The sequence below is a fragment of the Mauremys reevesii genome, linkage group 9, assembly GCF_016161935.1.
Source record: "Mauremys reevesii isolate NIE-2019 linkage group 9, ASM1616193v1, whole genome shotgun sequence".
Lineage (NCBI taxonomy): Eukaryota > Metazoa > Chordata > Testudines > Geoemydidae > Mauremys > Mauremys reevesii.
In genome coordinates this window covers 94909188-94928476 of record NC_052631.1, presented here as the reverse complement: position 1 = coordinate 94928476, position 19289 = coordinate 94909188, and the positions used below count along the sequence as shown (strand labels likewise).

Sequence of the window (19289 nt, the reverse complement as noted above, 5' to 3'; positions counted from 1 at the left end):
GGAAATATTTGCAAATGGCTTAATCCAAAGCCCATGGAAGTTACCTGCAGCCTTTCTGTTTTAATTCAGTGAGCTTTAGAACAGATCCAACCGCTACATCATGATCCTCTGAGGTGTCGAGGGAATCCTGGGGAAATGTTCCCCACCTCATGGCACTGGACTGGTAATGAAGAGAGTGCAACAGTAAAATGGCTGCTAATGGAGATAAAACACAGCAGATTGACAACATGCTGGCAGTTTAATCAAGAGTTATGGTTTGTCATGAGCAGCAAGAAGGAATTACTGAGGTACCCGGTAATGGAGGTAAGATAGCAGTGAGCATTGTGAGAATACATTGCAAATCACTTTGAGTTACAAAAGTAAAATGTATGGATCATAAAGCACGAGAGTTTTCAAATGCAATACATAAAGTCTAATTTGTAACTTCCTGGCTTTTGTCCACTTCACCATGACCTGAAACTCTACTGAAGACTTTTTAAAAAAAATACCGATCAGTGTGTATATTTTTCTTACATTAAAAATATTTGCAGTTTGTATGTAGCTCTAGCACTGAAAACAAGGTTCATTTTGATTCTTGGTAAATGAAGTGTGATTAAGTAATATTTAGATGTCAAATTCATTCCCAAAAGAGAAATATGCTGGCTCACTAATAAAACACCCTGACTAAAAGATCTGAGCTAGCATCAATTACAGTGTAGCAGCTTCTCTTTAAGCAAAGGTGTGCGAGATGGCAAAAAGCCGGTGGTAGGGGGTGCTGTCACTAAACACTCTCTAGATGGGGACACTGAGGAAAACTCAGCCTGATATGTCTTACTGCCACCGGCAACAAGGGGAAATAAAATACACTAGGGAGATCAAACAAAAATAATGAAGAAAATGGCAATGGATGTTCCATCCATTTGAATTTTCCCTTTTAAATAAAAAAAAAAGTCAATCTCAAGTATATCTCAACACACAAGTTTCAGCCTCGGTATTCCTCAGTGAAACGGCAGTGATAGACAAGTCATTTCAAAGCTGCTAATAACACTTTCGCTGAGAGAAAAAATAATAATCTGCAAACTCTTTGCAGTTAATTCTTAGCAGATTGGCCAGTAAGGTATATAAATAAATAAATCAGGATGAAGATTATCATTGAGAAAGAAAATAAAAATGCAGACAGTTGTGGGGCTTTTTTTAAAGTACTGAAACCCCTCTGGATTTCAAACCACCAGGCCCATTTGGGTCAGGTGTAGGCAGGCTAAATTGAACTGAGTATTATTCCCAGCTGAGGGAAAAGTGTTTGATAAGTAGAACTGTGCTTGTAGTGAAATGCATGCCACCTGCTTCTACTGACAAGCCATATGTGTTTTAAAGCAACAGTGAAGGCCCCTGTGGATTGTCACTTATGCTGGAAAATAAAAACATTGCAATGGAGCTATGAGTGCCTGGTATCGTTTTTGTCGATTAGTTTAGGTGGAAACAGTGAATAAAGGACGACTTGCCCTTTTTATGGATGATTGCATGTTTTTATTTATCAGTAGTAAACATATTGGTAGGTACTAAGCATCCTGTTTGGCACAGAGTTAACCGTTAATGCTTTCTCAGTTTTAATTTACCAGTAGCTTTGCAGTCACACATGGTCTTCCTTAAGCTTATACTGAATAAAGTAATTTTTAATAAAGAAAATCTCAAGGGCTAAAAGATTTTCAGTCTGCAGGCAAGGTCATGTTGACTGAATAATATATCTGGTGTTCGCTGGGAGGGAAATGCTCTATCTGTTTCATCACTGTGAAGTGTGAAAAATCCAGCTATTTGAGCAGCCATTTAGTACTGTGCTGTAATATGTGTATTCAGGTCATATTGAGATGAATAATCCCAAATCCGAACCAACAATATGTATAGCTCAGGTAAGAAATGACTTTAAAAGACTAGCATTTCGGTTGCAAAGTCAAGCACTCAAAAGTTTGGAAATGACAGAGTTAAGGTTGCCCCCTTGTGCATATGCATTATGATACAGCCTTTAATTACGTGCCTAGGTACTATTTTTTTCTGCCGGCCCCCTGCCTCCTTCAGGCACAGGATGGATGATCCTCACTGAATGAGGTAGCTATTCAATATTCCCTTTTTATCCTCCTGATTCAATATGTGGCTGACCTTACTGGCTGCATACCATCCAAACCCTGCACTGAACATGCAATGAGATTTTCTATGGTGCTCATCTCTGCAGCATCAGTGTGCTTGACTCCCCTATGAAATGAAAATGTATTATTCCCAGTTTAGAGATGGAAAAAACAATAGATGAGAAATTAAGGCAAACATTTGCACAGTGGCCACTAATATTTGGTGCTTCAATGACTAGACACCCATCTTGACCACTAGGGCCTGCTTTGCAAAGTATCTAGCATTTCTGGAGCAGTTTATGAGTTCAAAGCATTGAACTATACTTTGGTATATCTGCTGCAAGCTCCATGTACAACCAGAAAGTAGAATAGACCCATGAAAATGAAGAATTAAAAAATTAACTGTAATGTTCCAAAGCTCAAAAAATAGTATAGTTTTAATTTAGAGTAAATGCTTGGTTGGAATTTACTATTTTTTTTACTTTGAATAGAGTCTGTATAGATTAAGAGTAAGTACATTGTACAAGTCCAAGATACAATGAACATGTAGATGATACAAAATAAAAGATAGGGCTATTAAAACCAAGTGAGAAATATATACATTAAAACTTACATTGCAGGGAAAGTAACAGATGTTAGAACAATAGCTTTTGTAGTGTTGCTGTCTGAACTGTGGGTTTATCCATGACGTGAATCAACAGCAGTAACACTGGCTAAGATCTTTCAAGTCCTATCCAACATGAAAATGACATGACTGAAAGGTAAATCCATGTCAATTGTTTCTGCAACAACAAAGTCACCATTCTAAGTAATCTTCCAGATGAACCAATCCCAGATTGGTTGGGTACGTGAGTCCCTCAAATTGTGGGGTAGCAACTCTAGGATTGATGTTAGAACCATCTCAAAGCTATGCTTATATGTTTGACTATTCATTCTATCCATGATACTTCTCAGATACTTTGCCTCTCTTCTCCATGCAGTTCCCAATTCAGCCTGGAAGCAGCCACTGATGTAGAAGAGTGTTTAGTACTATGTAGCACTTGAGACCCTGCATACTCCATCCTGCATCTGGAAAGTCCCTGAAGTATCATTGCCTCCTGACTATAACAAATCTGGCTAGTACTTGAGCTATAAGTGAAAACAGAAGATTGACTTTGTGATGTTGCGTGAAATCGAGAGCTTTTCTGAGGATTTCTGTATGTCATTGCTAAAAAGTAGAAAAATGAACTGGTTCCCATTTTCTAACAACTAACAGAGCTCTTCACATGAGGGGTAAAGAGCAGGTGTAAATTGAAGGAAACTTGTAAATGTCTTCCAGATTTTCATGCTATAGATGATCATGTGGGATACGTCTACACTGCACACTAAGCATGGGTTTCTGGTAGCCATGCTAATGGACTGTGTTTCCAGGCCCATGCTTGAGCATTCGCAGTGTAAACCAGGTTTATATATCTGTGCTAATTGTCCATATTGCACTACGCAGCTTTTCTGGCTCAAGTCTGCAGCTTAATCTGTGTCCACACTGCAAAAAAGTAGGGCTCAGACCCAAGTCTTAATGGGACTTGGGCTCTGACCCACCCCCTGAGCAGGGTTCTAGAACCTGTGTCCTAGTCAAACTGATTTGTGTGTGGATGGAAAGGGGACTTGGGCTCGAACCTGAGTGAGAGCCCGGGTTCTGTGTGCAGTGTAGGCATACCCACAGAGAGCATTGACTTACTTGGCCCGTAAATGACTTGGACATTTCATTAATGAGCAGTGTAAATCTAAGGAGAATGGATAAATAAATACTTCACTCCATGGAGAGCTGGAAGCTGTTTTTACCCATTTCCATGGCCATGATGTAGCTTAAAAGGACACTCTCAAAGTTGACAGGCCCCAAAATGTAACCTTAAGATTATTGGGTGAAAACCTGGTGTTGTTTGAAGTCAATGGTAGTTTTATCATTGACTTGACTAAAGCCAGGATTTCACCTAAGGGTTGGAATTATTATATGGATCTATGACAATTTGCAGCAGCTGAGGACCTGTCCAAAGTGTTTGTGTTTAAACATCATATGCAAAATTGTGGAACCGGTCAGTTATACAAAAGTAGGATATCAAAATTGATGCAATAGAAATTTAGCTACTTGCATCAAGGTACAATAACTAAACACAGACGCTGGATTTGTTCATGATTATGGGGTTCTGCCAGCTCTGCCTGGCCTCTCCTTGAATATAGTTAGGATATTGTTATGGTTCACCTCAATTCCACTAGATGGCACTAGCCACTGAATATGAGGGAAATAGTCCTTTGGTCAGAGTGGTGTCACACTTGAGGGGCTCATGTTTTACAGGGAGCAGTGGTAACAGGATGAACTTGGTGTTTTCTTATGATGCCTTTGGCTTTCATGAAGATATAGACACAATAGGTGTCACACTGCCTCTGAAGACAGTTTTAGACTACACATTGTTCTAAGGAGCCAAGAGGATCATCCATGGAGGATGTCTAAGAGACTGCCAATGCAAGAATTAGGGGTGAAATTTGGTGGAGAGATGGAAATGGGAAGGAGGGGAAAAAGGAATTGGCAGTAAAGCAACTAAAATCCCAATCATATCAAGGAAACAGTCAGTTTCCACAGCTTCCATAAACCTGTGCAGCTATCTCAGTCTCCAGTGCTCCTGGGCCTTCACCGGGTATAATCTTTGTTGTCTTGCTCATACATTGGTGTGAATAGCTTTGGACTTGGTGCTTTTAGAGTGACATAACTGGATAGGTAGTCAATGTGATGTCAAGACTGTTTAAACAGTAGTAGGATGAACTCTGGGCTAGATTCACAGAGGTAATTAGGAACCCAAAGACAGTACCGGATTTACGATGGCACCAATGGCTCTATACCTCCGGGCCCAAGCTCAGAAGGGGCCCATAACACTCACGTCCTCCTCTCTCACAGCGCTGCAGAAGCGGAGGCTCTGAGAGTGAGCAGCAGGGATCCAGCATGGGAGCTGAGAACCCAAGGGGCCCTTGGAGCTGTAGTTCCTTGGCCAGCTCCCTGCCCATAGAGCCAGCCTTGGAGCAGGGAAGGAAGTATATTTCCCAGCATTTCCTTGGGAGAAAAATGAGGAGTTGTCTGAGGAGCTTGCTGAACAATTCTTTTGTTCAACTCTCCTTCCTCATTCAGAGACTAATAAACACATTAAATGGTGGTGTGCGTCCATGCACAGCAAATGGACCCTGCTGCTCTCCCCATACCGCAATCGTGGTTTTAAACACCTCGCGCACTCTCATGCAGTATATGCTGAACCAGGACGAGACGTGGACACAGAATTATCTCAAACCCATGGAACTTGACTTTTTGCCCTGCCCTGCCTGAAATATAATAATACCAGATGAGAGCAGCCCTCACAGTAGAAGCGAGTGGCGATAACTGTGGGCTGCTGTGATGCAAGTAGCCAAAGCAATCACTAAGCTGCTGCTAATGGCTTTGCTGCAATGGGATTTCCTAACTGTGGGGCGATAGATGGAACCCATATCCCTATCTCTGTTTAAACGGCTGCAGCAAGGACTTACTTCCCAGACCAGAAAATAACAGTTGGGGATGTTTTTGCCTGTCGTTATTATATGGGGGGGACCCCCCCCCCTTGATGCCATGGCTCATGAAGCCATACACAGGCAGCCTGGACAGTGGTCAGGATCTGTTCAATTACAGGCTGAGCAAGTGCAGAATGGTGGTGGAATGTACAGTGTGACTGCTGTGTTTGTTGATGAACACCAAACCCCTTGATTGACTCAGTCCAGTACAGCTTACTTATGCAAATAAAGTCTCTCATTTAAAAAGCATGAGTCAGGGTGAGGTGAGGGGGAGTGGTGAGGTGAGGGGGCTGGGCAGCAGCACTGCCTGATCCTGCTGCTGAAAAGCTCAGCTCCACCGGAGCATGAGCAGTTTGATCACAGATCACAGCAGCCCCAGAGCGCCCATCGCTGATCTCCTTCCTGCCGCGCGCTGATTTTCCTTCCTGCCGGTCTTCCTGCCCTCTCTCTCATCGGTTGTCCCTCTGTCCTCACGTTCATCCCTCCTGTCCTCACGTTCACTGGCCTCTTTCCTGTAATTTGAAACCACGTCCTTCCACTCATTCAGATGAGCTCTTTCATTGCGTGTAACTTCCATAATATCCGAGAACATCTCATCAGATAAATATTTAGAAAGATACATTTTACAGAACAATGGTTATACTCTTTCACAGTGAAAAGCACTATTCACCTTACATAGCACATGTGATTTCCTACAGGGTCACATTTTCATCTTAATAGTGACTGCTTGCATCTCTGGGGTTACAGATCTCAGACACAGGTCCAGGCATCAGGATTCAGCTTGCATTGCCATGGCAAAGCACTGTCCTCAGTGGATTCCCCTCCCCCAACGCATGGCTATACCCACGCAGGCTCCTGCTAATCATGACCAAACAGAAAAGATCCAGGAAAGTGGTTTTTAAAGCTGCTGCTCCCCGAACCCAGTAGAAAAATGGCCACCCCCTTACTTAAATTCCTGATTTTGATATCACTTTGCTGAGGATAACAGAACAAGATAAAGAGCGGATGCTTCTTGAATGCCAGCAGTCACCGACCATACGCCGCTATGCTTTGCCACGCAATGATACCTGATTACTTGCTACATGCATGGCATGGTAAAGTGTCCTACCATGGTGGGCGGAACAAGGATGCCTTGCCCAGAAACCTTCTGCAAAGGCCATCGAGATGTCCCTGGAGGATTTCCTCTCAATCCCCGGACATGTTAACAAACTTTCATCCCAAGTCCTCAGGGCAAATCAATCATTAAAAAGGCTTGCTTAAAAACACTGTTTGCTATTTGCAAAGTACACACTCCCAGAGCTCCTTCCAGGGCGTCATTCTCTGGAATAGTTGGCTCCTGGCTGCTGGGGGTGGAGTGTGCTCTCTGCTCGGTCTTCCTCAGGCTGCTGCTCTCTCTGAGAGTCTTCCTCTTCTTCTTCCTCTTCATCTTCCCAGCTCATCATGAAGCGGCATGTTTGACCTTCCATTTGCTTCTTTGGTTTTCTAGGCTTGTCTGAGCTGAGCCTCTAACTTTCTGCACTGCACGAGAGTCCTGCTGTGGCCTTTAGCAGTCATAGCCTTAGAAATTCTTTCAAATACTTTTGATTCTCAGGAGACTGCATTGTTAACTGTGCTGATGAGCTGTGCGTGGTCACCTGTGATGATGAGCTCCACGCTGTCGAAGCAGGAAATGAATTTCAACGTATGTTAATACCGATTAGCGCGCTACTCTCTCGTCGGCAGGAGTAGAAAACCGATTTAAAGAGCCATTAAAATCGATATAAGGTGCCTTAAATCGGTTTTACGCTCCTAAAACCGATTTAAACACCTAGTGTAGACCAGGCCTAACACACTTGTTAATCTCTAAGGTTCCACAAGATTCCTCGTTAAGTGGGTTACACTATAGTACTGGTGATACAACATCGACAATACTAGGTACAGGTATGGGTACCAGAAAGCTGTTGAATTCTATAAGTGAATTTAAAGGAAGAAAAGCAAAATGAATTAAAAGGCTAGAGAGAGCAACATTTTAAGCTATGAAAAACTTGATGGTTTCAATTAACAGGAATTTGGTTTTGACGTGGGTGGCATTATAGCTCCTGAATTTTGCTTCATTTTGTATTAGAATGACTCCCAGATCTCAACATGGAAACTCACTTGAAATATCTGTGTTTCAACTTGTTTTGTCTGAATATTAAACAAATTGCAAATTTTACAAGATTTCTATGCACAACCATAACCTGTGCTCACATATACTTGAAAAACTTCATGAACCTTTCAGTAAACCTGGTTTGATTTTCAAGATTGCAGTGAAAGCAAAAACCAGGATAGTTTTCTGAACATGCATTCAAAGTCAGGATTAGTATTTTGGCTTTAGGTGCTCATTTGCAAATGAGCAATTCATCATGTGAAACAGAAGGGAAATAGCTCCAGGATTGTGTCATATTGTTATGATGTGACATGCTGCTCATCAATGTGACTTTGATGTAGACCTTACACCTGATGAGAATAGTAGAAGTGATTTTTGTTTCAGACTTTTCACATTGCTCTGTTTCTGACTGGGAGAAAGATTCAAATACCTTAATATGTTCAATTTGATCAAACAGATCAGAAAAGTATCTGAAGGGTGTGACTGCCAAGGAGGGCAAAGTCTTCTTTAAGGTGGTCCCAGGTGGTTGTTAATCACAAGAGCCTGAGCAAAGAGAAAAGGTGAGCTGACTTCCCTGGAGAAAACCATTAAATGAGGTCTATTGGTCTGCGGAGCTATCACTCAGGGAAACAATAAAATAAAATTTAAAAAATCTTCAGTCATTCAAGATAAGATTGCACAAAGCAGTCAAGGTTGTAGAGTAGGAAGTAATCCTGTATTGGCAGTGGGGGTTGGCCAAGATAACCTAACATGTCTTTCACAGCTCCAAATTCTATTCTTCTGTGTTGTTTCTGAGATTCTCACTTGATCTGACAATTATGGTAACTGGAACAAACTGTATGTGAAGAGGGTAGTTGTGAGTGGAGTCAACCTAATGATTATGAGCCAAATCAGCTGGGAGGAAGAATTTAATGAGAAAAAATATGAATGATAATTGGGAATCGTTTAAGAACACCTAACTAGATGCCCAAAGAGCCAAAATCCCACAACTGAGGAAGAAGACTGTGCTGGTTTAAAAAAAATGACCTGGTTTAGAGAGGAAGTGAAGGCAGCTCTCATCTCTCCCCATCCCTCCTATATCTATATCTATCTATCTATCTATGGGAGAAAGGGGAAATTGATAGTAATGTATATAAATCAGAAGTTAGGAGTTGTAGAAAATTAATAAGGGAAGCCAAGGGACACAAGGAGAAATCTATGACCAGCAGAGTTAAGGACAATAAAAAGGAGTTTTTAAAATATATTAGAACAAAAAGAATCCTTGCAATGGTATTGGTTCATTACTAGGTGAGAATGGTAGCATTATCAATAATAATGGAGAAATGGTAGAAGGGTTCCTATAATATTTCTGTTCTGTAATTGGGGACAAACAGATGATAGATTCTCACCATATCACGATGAGTACACTCTTGCCATTCTACGAATCTCTCTGGAAGAGTTAAAAAGAAGCTACTAAAGTCAGACATTTTTAAATCAGCAGTTCCAGGTAACTTGAATCCAAGAGTTTGAAACAGTTGTCTGAGGAGATTGCTGAACAATTCATGCTGATTGTCAGTAAGTCCTGGAGCACTGGGGAGGTTCTAGAAGACTGGCAGAAAACCATTGTTGTGCTAGGTAATTAGAGGCCTGTCAGCCTGACATCAATCCTGGTCAGGATAATGATACAGGGTTTGAATAATAAGGAATTAAAGGAGGTTAACGTAATTAATGCAAATCAACATGGTTTTATGGGAAATAGATCCTATTGAGCTAACTTGATTTTTTTTTTATGAAATCACAAGTTTGATAAAGATAACATGTTAACATAATATCCTTAGACGTCTGTAAGGCATTTGACTTGGCACTACAAAACATTATGATTAAAAAAACAGAATATCAAATTAACATGGCATGTATTCATTTATTAATAAGTGTGTAACTGATAGGTCTCAAAATGTAATTATGAGTGGGGAATTGTCATCAAGCGTGTGTTTCTAGAGTCTTCCTGCAGGGATCTGTTCTTGGCCCTAAGCTATTTAACATTTTTATCAATTACCTGGAAGAAAACATAAAATCATCATTGAGCAAGTTTGCAGATGACAAAAAATTGGGGGAGTGGTAAATAATGAAAAGGACAGGTCACTGATTAAGAGCGATCTGGGTTGCTTTGAAACTGGGCAAAAGCAAACAATATGCATTTTAACATGGCTAAATGTAACAAAGAACGTAGGCCGTACTTCCAGGATGGGGAACTCTATCCTGGGAAGCAGTGACTCTGAAACAGATTTGGTGGATATGAACATGATCTCCCATTGTGATGCTGTGATCAAAAGAGGTAATGCAAACCTGGGGTGCATAAGCAGGGGAGTCTCATTTCACCTCTGTAATTGACACTATTTTGATCACTGTTGGAATACTGTGTCCAGTTCTGGTGCCCACAATTCAAGAAGGATGTTGATAAAGTGGGGAGGGTTCAGAAAAGAGCCACCAGAATGGTTACAAGATTAGAAAACACGCTTTATAGAGAGAGATTTCAAGAGCTCAATCTATTTAGTTGAACAAAGGGAAAGTTAAAGGGTCAATTGATTACAGTCTATAAGTATATACATGGGGATCAAATATTTAATAATGGGCTCTTCAGTCTAGCAGAGAAAGGTATAACACAATCCAGTGTCTGGAAGTTGAAGCTAGATAAATAAGATGTAAATTTTTAATGGTTAGAGTGAATAACCATTGGAACAATTTAATAAGGGTCATGGGGGATTCTCCATCATGGACAATTTTTAAATCAAGACTAAATGTTTTTCAAAAAGATATGATGTAGGAATTATTTTGGGTTTGTTCTGTGGCCTGTGTTATACAGGAGATCACACTAGGTAATCACAATGGTCTCTTCTTGGCCTTGGAATCTGGGAACTTCCAAACATATGAATAGAGTTGGCAAATAATTGATTTTTTCAGTGCATTGGCTGAACCAAAAAATCCCTCCCCGCCCTGAAAATTTTTTGAGGGGTTAAATGAAATGTTTTGAATGTTGATTTCAATCAGCATTTCAAAACAAAAATATCAGTTCAAACTGAAATGTCAAAACAGTTCTTTTCAACATTTTCTAAATGAACCATTTAACATTTCCTAAATGTAGTGATCAGAGTTGTTTTATTTTAACCAAAACTAGTCACCAAATTCAAACCAAATTCATGAATAGTTTCAGTGCTCCCCCAAAATGCATTTTTCAATGAATTTACTATTCACCCCCCCAAAAAAAGAAAAAAAGGAAAAATGAATTCAAGACCATCCTGCAGTCTGTTCCATAGGCTTCTGGATGGCATCATTTCTGACTTAAAGCTGATATTGTATTCTCAAAGGAATGCATGATATCCGAAAATGGATTGACAATGAATCAGCTGGATTGGTTTCTTAACAAATGATAAAAATCAACAGCAAGAAAAACTTGAGATGTTATTCCTCTCATTATGATTCCCACTTACCTGCTTGCTACTTTATTATGGTTAGAGGATGAATAATCTGTTATATAATTAAAGAACAAAAATCTGACGTACCAATGAACATGTCATTAGTTTAAAATGTATATTTTTGGGAAATTAAGCATATTTGTCCCTTGCATGTTGCCATATTATTTTAATGAGCCTAATGAATACTTTTATTTTTAATTACATCAAAAGGATGGATTGAATTTAGAGCTATTTCAAATACCTATTCCGATTTTCTTAGGGGGGGTAAATGTTAGTCCAACTATGACTAAATATGTATTTCTGTGAAAGAACAGGAAAGCCTCTTTCAGCCCTGACATCTATAGTGTCTTATTGCACATGCATAGATTGTTGGCAGCGATTTTGTTTTTCATATTAAATTATAAGTGTAAGATAACATGTTATGTAGCTCATTACAACAGAACTAGCAATCTTTAGGTTTACCTTGTTACACTGGGCTTACAGATCATCCACTTGTGATCCCACCCATGGTAAGGAGCACTGTTGGTGCGCAGCCTTTAGGAAGGCTGTGACTCAAGGAATCAGTCTCTTCTCTGGTCTACGGGGAATAAACTATGCCAGCTCTACACAGCAGCATAATGCCAGACATATGAGTGTCAGTGTGTGTGCCAGGGGTGGAGTCAAGGCTTGTGATGGTCCTCGGGGAGCCTGGGACCATGAGCAAGCAAGAGGGAGAATTGCTTATTCTTAACTGTGTATCAGCTCCCTGACACCTCTAGTGTGTTAGCCACCCAAACAATCTCTCTGGGCTTTGGCAGCCCTTACTTTGCTTTGCAGGTTAACAATAGGTGCACCCCAGTCCCCACGACTCTTGGAAGCATTCCCCTGTAGTCTTCAGCCCCTTATCCACTGAACACTCACACAATTATGAGGTCAGCTGTCCCTAAAGGAACAGTGCACATACCAGCTTGTTTGGTTCAATTCAGGATTTGCTCCTAGACAACATCACAGCACTGAGATAGACTTAGAGTGAAAACAGTCATACATTTATTTTCAAATGTTAAGATTTACGAGAGTGAGTAAGGCTAATGGAAACAAAAGGGTTATATATAAAACAAAATCATAACACTTAACTTCAGCAGGCTAACCATCTGTCTAAAGAAGATTGTCTCATCCCAAATGTCCTTTTCAGCAGTTCATCCAAGCCTGGTTGAGATCCTGTTTTCATGAGTGTAAATATGCTGTCTGTTTACTTCCTCAGGTGCAAGATAACTGTGTCTTTTTGCCTTTCCTTTATATTCCCAAAAGTTCATTGTCTTTGCACACAGCTAGGCTGTTGACTCCATATGTAAATGGAGTTTCCATTGTGTTAGCTCACAATGCTTACGCTGCATCCTTTGTCTGATCCTAAACCTGTTTGTTATGTCTGCCTTGGACACAGATTTTAAAGCATATTTTCTGTCCGTATGCACAACTTCTAAAATATCATCCATCCGTACATCTATCAATGATTATGAGGGTCGGTATGACATAAGCTTTTATTAGAGACTTCACATGACATCACTGATGGATAAATACCATGAGAGTGCTAGATGTAGTGAGCCTGTCAGTTGGTGTTGCAGAACACTGAACCCTTTGCCCGCTGACACTCATGGTCTGTATGCCACAAGGCTCCACCCTCTTCTAACCCATTCCTGGTCCCCTATGTGAGGAGGGAACAAAGAGACTCTGTGGTATATATATCCCTGGCACAGGAAATAGCAGTAAGGTGCATCATCACAAGAGAGTGAGAGGTCGCATTATGACCCCTTATTCCTTCATACCACTGTGCACCATGCATCATCAGTCTAGCCCTTGAGAAATATTAATCTTGTTCTATAATCTTCAGAATAAGTCATGTCTTTGATGGCAGTCAGTAATGCTTTTATATAGGAGTTAATCCAAAATCCATTGAACTTGATGGAATAGCTCCCACTGACTTTAATGGGATTTCAAGTTGGCCAGTTCTGATTTTTTAAAAAAAATATAAATGAGAAATGGTATAAGTTATTGCCTAGATGCTTCTAAAATTTTATGAATAGGTAGGTGGTATATTTTAAAGTTGGGAAACAAACACAAGTAGTTTGTTTTTTCATTAACAAAAGTTATTTATATATTTGGATATATAGGAACTCTGGGAACTCTGTACATAGGTAGTGGAAGCCAATAGTTTCATTCAACCAAAAATAATAGAATGGGCAATTTCCCCTCTATTATTCTGGATGGCGTAAGGGCTAGACAAAATCACATCGAAGAGCAGCAGTTAACATCAGAGCAATATGACACAAACCTGGAGCTATTTGTCTTTTGGTTCACATGATGAATTGTTCATTTGCAAATGAGCACCTTGACTCAAAATACTAGCACGGCGTTTGCCTGCATCCTACTGTTCTGAAGAATGATTATAATGACAATATCTATTGATATTATGCAGGAACCTGATGTGATTTGTCATTGAATAATTTAATTTGTTAGTAGTTAATATTCACAGACCATAGTCTTCTAAATTAAATCACATTTCACAATGCTCAAATGCTATTAACCTTTGTGTTTGTTAGTATAGGCTGGTATTCCGAAAGCCATATATTTTGTCACTTCTGTAGCCAATTTCTGGGAAGGGGAAAGATGTTGTTGAACAGAAGTAAAGATTGTTCTTCTACAGTTCAGTAATGGGAATGTCACACTGAGGAAAGTGTATATTTTTAAATTAGGAAGGTCTTACCAGCTACCCTTTTCATACCTCTACCTTCTCAGGTTAATTCATGCTTACCGCACAGGATCTAGATTTTGGCTTTAGATACAAGTCCTATGAATGGGTCAATGCGTAGCTGCTCAGCTCTGGGAAGGAACTGTGCCTATGAAGCACAAAACCCCTCTCTACTTCTCTCTTATTCTGTGGGGAGTTGGTCATTTACAGCTGGCTTGTACCAGCTCAGCGATTCTGGCTGCTGCATTGGGAGTGATTGAACCTCTCCAGTCCTACCCACTTACCTGGTCCAGTGTGTCCAGGCCCATGGGTCAGGTAGCCTGTGAAATGGCATAAGAGGAAGGTTCTTATTTCCTCTTCCTCTCCTGCACAGGAACACAGTCCAAGATACACTCTAGCCCTTCTAAAACCACATTTTCTGTGTTTATTTACATACAGAAATCTATCACCTATGGGCAAACATTCTTCACAAAAGGATCACTCCATAACTGACCTCTCAGTCCTCATCTTCAAAAGAAACTTACACAACACCTTTAAAAGGTGAGCCTGGGAGCTTAAATAACTCTGCTAGACACCAAAAATCAGGGACTCAATAGAGACACTTTCTAATGTTGTCCTTACATTCTCGTGTTGTTGGGTTTTTTTTTTTTATATTCATCCTTCATAATCTGACCTAGTTTCTACTTTTTGTATAATTCTTTTTTGAGTTTCAGGTCGTTGAAGATCTCCTGGGTAAAAGACCATCCTGACGTAACATACTTCCTATCTTTCCTATGCATTGGGATAGTTTGCTCTCATGCCCTTAATAACTTCTTCTTAAACTACCTACTCTCCTGAACTCTTTTCTCTTAGACTTGCTTCCCATCGGATCTTACTTACCAATTGCCCAAGGTCGCTAAATATGCCTTCTTGAAGTCCTTGGTCTTTATTCTGCTGTTTTCCCTCCTACCATTCCTTAAAACCCTGAACTCTATCTTTTCATGATCACTTTCACCCAAACTGCCTTCCCCCTTCAAATTTTCAACCACTTCCTCCGTATTTGTCAGAATTAAATCTCGAACAGCCTCTCTTTTAGTCATTTTCTCCACCTTCTGCAGTAACAAGTTGTCTCCAATGCATTCCACAAACTTTTTGGATAATCTGTGCCGTGCTGTCCATGTCCTGTGCTTTGGATGATTGTGTTAGTTGTTTAAAAAAGCCTCACCCACTTCTTTTTGCCTGTTTAGGTGGTCTATAGAAGACCTCTATCATGACATCACCCTTGCTTTTTACTCCTTTTATCCTTACCCAGAAACTTTCAACAGATCTGCCTCTTACTTCTTATCTTAACTTCAGTGCAAGTGTATATATCTTTGATATACAAGGCACACGTTCCCTGCCTGTCCTTTCTGAACAAGTTGTATCTTTCTATAGTGATATTCCAGTTGTGTGAATTATCCCACCAAGTCTCTGTGAAGCCAATTCTGTCACAATTGTGAATATGTTCTTTAAAAATAAAGTTTTGCCTAGGATGTATCCAGTGGTGCCAGAAGTAGTATTAATTTTCTTGCAAGATATTAAGGCTGTTCTTACTGTACCTGTCTCATTTTGCTATATTATAATTTCTAGGCTTAGATGAGCACCAGAAGTATTTTTTTAAATGGCCTCTCCAGCACACAGTGCATGTGTTTAAAATATGATTACAGGGCATTGCATGCACGATTGTAACATTTCATGAATCTGAAAACACAGTGAGCTAAATGAGATCATTCTAAATTTTCTGAAAAAAATATAAAATATCTAAGAGTGTACAAGATGAATAAAGATTTGATTATTATGTCCTCCAATGCAGGTAAACTGGTTCATTTATTTCCACACCACAATAAAAAAAATTTAGCATTACAATATCTATGCAGATCGTTTATTGAAGAGGCTAAATAGGTATTTTTAATACCTTTAGACCTTGAAAGCAAATGACAAGGGAATTCTGGGAGCCTGTTTTACCATGAACCCTACAATCAAGAGGAGGCATATTCTGTGTGTGATAAATTGACATGCTCAAAGGAGTGGGGGAAAGCTTTTTGCAATATACATAAATCAGGTCAGGGATGCCAATTACAATATTATGCCAGTGTTTCTACTGCTGTAGAATTTCAAACTGTTTGAAAATAAAAATCTTTTCAGAAACCAGCATCTGAGTGCTTTATTACCAGTTAATCTCAATTTGTGAGTTTTTCACCAATTCATTTCTTGTATTTTTATTTGAGAATATACAGTTTATTTTTTGTGTCTCGTGTCTGAGAGTAGACTCCTGTGAGCCCCTCAGAATAATAAAAATATTCTAATTAAAGAGCTTGTTCCTGCTGGACGGCATCACTTGTATTTGTTAGTTTCCATATCTGGTGTTTAATGATCATGTTTTATTATTATGTGCCACGGAGCCCCCAATCTTCTCCTCTTGATTAAATATATATTAAAATCGGCCAAACACATGGATGTTGGAAATAAGAATAAAAAACCGTTCTCCTTAGGCGAAATATGCTCCTTCTTAATCTATTTAGCAATGCTTCTAAGACAAGAGTGCTGTGAAATACTTTAGAAAACCACCTCTTTCATCTGTCATTATTACTTAGTTTTAAAGATCATATAAATGCCATTGTCCTCTCTTTTTAATCATATAGGCATCTTTTCAACTCATAATGCTCTCCTTCTTTCTTTGGGGGTATTGGGTGGGAATTATTAATGATATATTTTTATCTGCCATGAGTCAGCAATTCAGGTCTATCTTTCATTCAGGCGAGAATAGCACTAATGTGTGAGAGGAAACAGAAAACTGGACCACTGGCTACAACGCAAATTTTTTCCCTCCTTTGTCAGCTTGGAAGCTGTTACGTATTCCTCCGGTGGTAAATCATGGAGAAAACTGAGAATTTCAACCACTTTCTAGTGTTCAATTGTCCAGTAAATCTCTACATTTCTAAAAAGAGCACAAGTGCTGTGGGGATTTGAAATACTGACTTTGGTCCTCAGTTACCCTGCCAAAGCTAGAGATCTGCTTCTGAATGAGCATTTGTCAGCACTGGCATTCACTGACACTTCTCTGTTACCTCCTCACAGAGATATTTCCTGATGAATGTAGTTTTGGATTTGGACACTGAAAAGGATTTTCTAAAACCAGGATTATCGATAGATAGGCCTGGTAAAGTTACAGAAGCATACACATCTATTTCACAGGCCTGTGGTGATCATCATCTTTTTTTTGCAGGTGGTAGGATACTAAATCAATCTACCCTGAAAGCAGAGAAAGAGGGCAGGCAGCAGTCACATTCATTACTTAAATCCTAATCATGCAGGGCCTGACCAACTCACTTAGACCCACTGAAGTCAAAGTAAGTCTTCCTGAACCCCATTACCAATGACTGGACAGGACTGTGGATCCAACTTTCTTTAGCATGGGTTGGTTAATGCCTAATTTGCCAGAATGGGCATTTCCTCTGTATCCTGGCCTGTGTGGAGTTGGGAGAACCAAGCACACCCAGCAGGGAAATTATAAGGTGAGGAAAGTGGAGTGACAAGTAGGGGTCAAGTATGCAATCAGCAACCAGTTAATAATAGATTCTTGCCTTTATCACCTGGGGCATGAGCATCATCAACGTCAAGCCCCTACCCTCCCAGAACACCTTTCAAAGAACAACAGCAACTTTCTGATCTGAGTAGCCTAGCAACAATCCCCAAAGCTCACTAAATCTAACTGGAGTAGGGGCTCTTCCTTCTTCACCCTCTCTGAAAATACAAGTCATTCCTTCAAAAAGCCTGGCTTTCCCTTCCAGTAAATTGGCCCTTGTGCTGACCACTATATTCATACACACATTTGCAGGAAGAAGATGAGGTGTGCATGCCCCTCTGAAATGCCAGTCGGACCTGTTTGCCTTCAAGCTGTGGCCACCAGTTGGCTGCTGGTTGTACACACACAATGAATGACCCTTTCCAGGTTATCAGAGAGATTCAGCACTAATTACAGACCCTCGCCTCCCCTAGGCATTTTAGAGTCTCAAACCATCTTCCTGCAGACAGATGTGTCACAAGTATGTGCTCTTCCTATAATACATTCTCGGCTTTACCAGTAATATTTCAACATTAATGCATGGACAATCTTGCTCAGTGAATAGGTCCTGATCAATCTGAAGGGCAGCCACCAGTTGAATACTGTTTAAGCACCAGCAAAAGAAAACGTTCCACATTTTCCGTCTTTCCTGATACATTGATTTTCATTTCTGGAGAGAAACAAAAGGTGTATGGCATCATAAAAGTTTGAAGTTTAATTTTCTTTTGTCCTCAGGGAGACACACTGCACCTCATAATAACCCTATCACTTCCTGTTGTTATTTGTTATTGTATTTTTCAATCACAATCTTTTATACTTTGAGCTTTAGGGTGTCTGTCTAGTGCAACATGAGGAAAAAGCTGAAAACAGCTGTAAGGGTGCTGTCTCTAGAAACCCACATTTACCCCATTGCTTTACCAATTTGCTATAGGCTTAGCACATCACATCCAGAGCTAGGGCTTATAGAAAGCACTGAAGGATCTCTGCATATAACATTATAGCATTTTCTCATTGATGTGTGATTGTTCCTGGAAATACCACAGTCAGGAATTATACTGGCATCCTTGCTTTATTTATTTATTCATTTTTATAACTTAAAAACACCCCACCTGCCCAAAACTCTAGGAATTAAGCATAATGCAAGATGGCAGCATTCACCACTTTGAGCCTAGTGCTTCTTATTTAATCACTTACCCCTGATTTCTGTCAGAGTTTTTTGCCTGCGTACTGAACATAGCCTCAGGCTCTGTCTAGGTTGGTAAGAAGTCAAAACACTTGACTCACTTGCATATATCTAATCCTATCTGAACCCTTCAAATACAATATGGAGGTGGCATTTTGTGGGGAAACGGTTTTAGCTGTTTCTAAAATGCTGATCCTGGATGTTTGGGGTGAGCCCAGCTCAGGAACCCCAAATCCCTTGGGACTTTCCAGATCTGAACTACTCCCAATGATTTTTGGTTCTGTTTTTGATCCTAAACTGGGAGTGGCTATTTTCTGGTTTGGCACTAGATCACTGTTTAGTCAACCCAGCCTTCAGTGAGTCTGCAGTGACATTGCCTGAGAGTTAGAGGGACGTTATTGTGCCACTTATGAGTGAACTAGAGCAGAGGATGCTGCTGGGCAAAAATGCCTTAAAACTGAGTATGAAAACTGATTACATTCAGGAATTCTCTTGAAAACAGACATCATGCTATGACCTCAAGTTTCCAAGGTTTATTTGCTTACGTAACTA

General features: G+C 40.0%; 1 long non-coding RNA gene across 1 annotated transcript; it reads right to left on the bottom strand.

Moving 5' to 3' along the window:
- Positions 1 to 1227: 1227 nt before the first annotated feature.
- Positions 1228 to 9349, bottom strand: LOC120372445. The gene is made up of 3 exons (XR_005584970.1): positions 9183 to 9349; positions 2713 to 3227; positions 1228 to 2226 (listed from the first exon to the last, which is right to left on the bottom strand). It is a non-coding gene; the product is annotated as an uncharacterized LOC120372445 (long non-coding RNA).
- Between the last annotated feature and the right edge of the window lie 9940 nt (positions 9350 to 19289).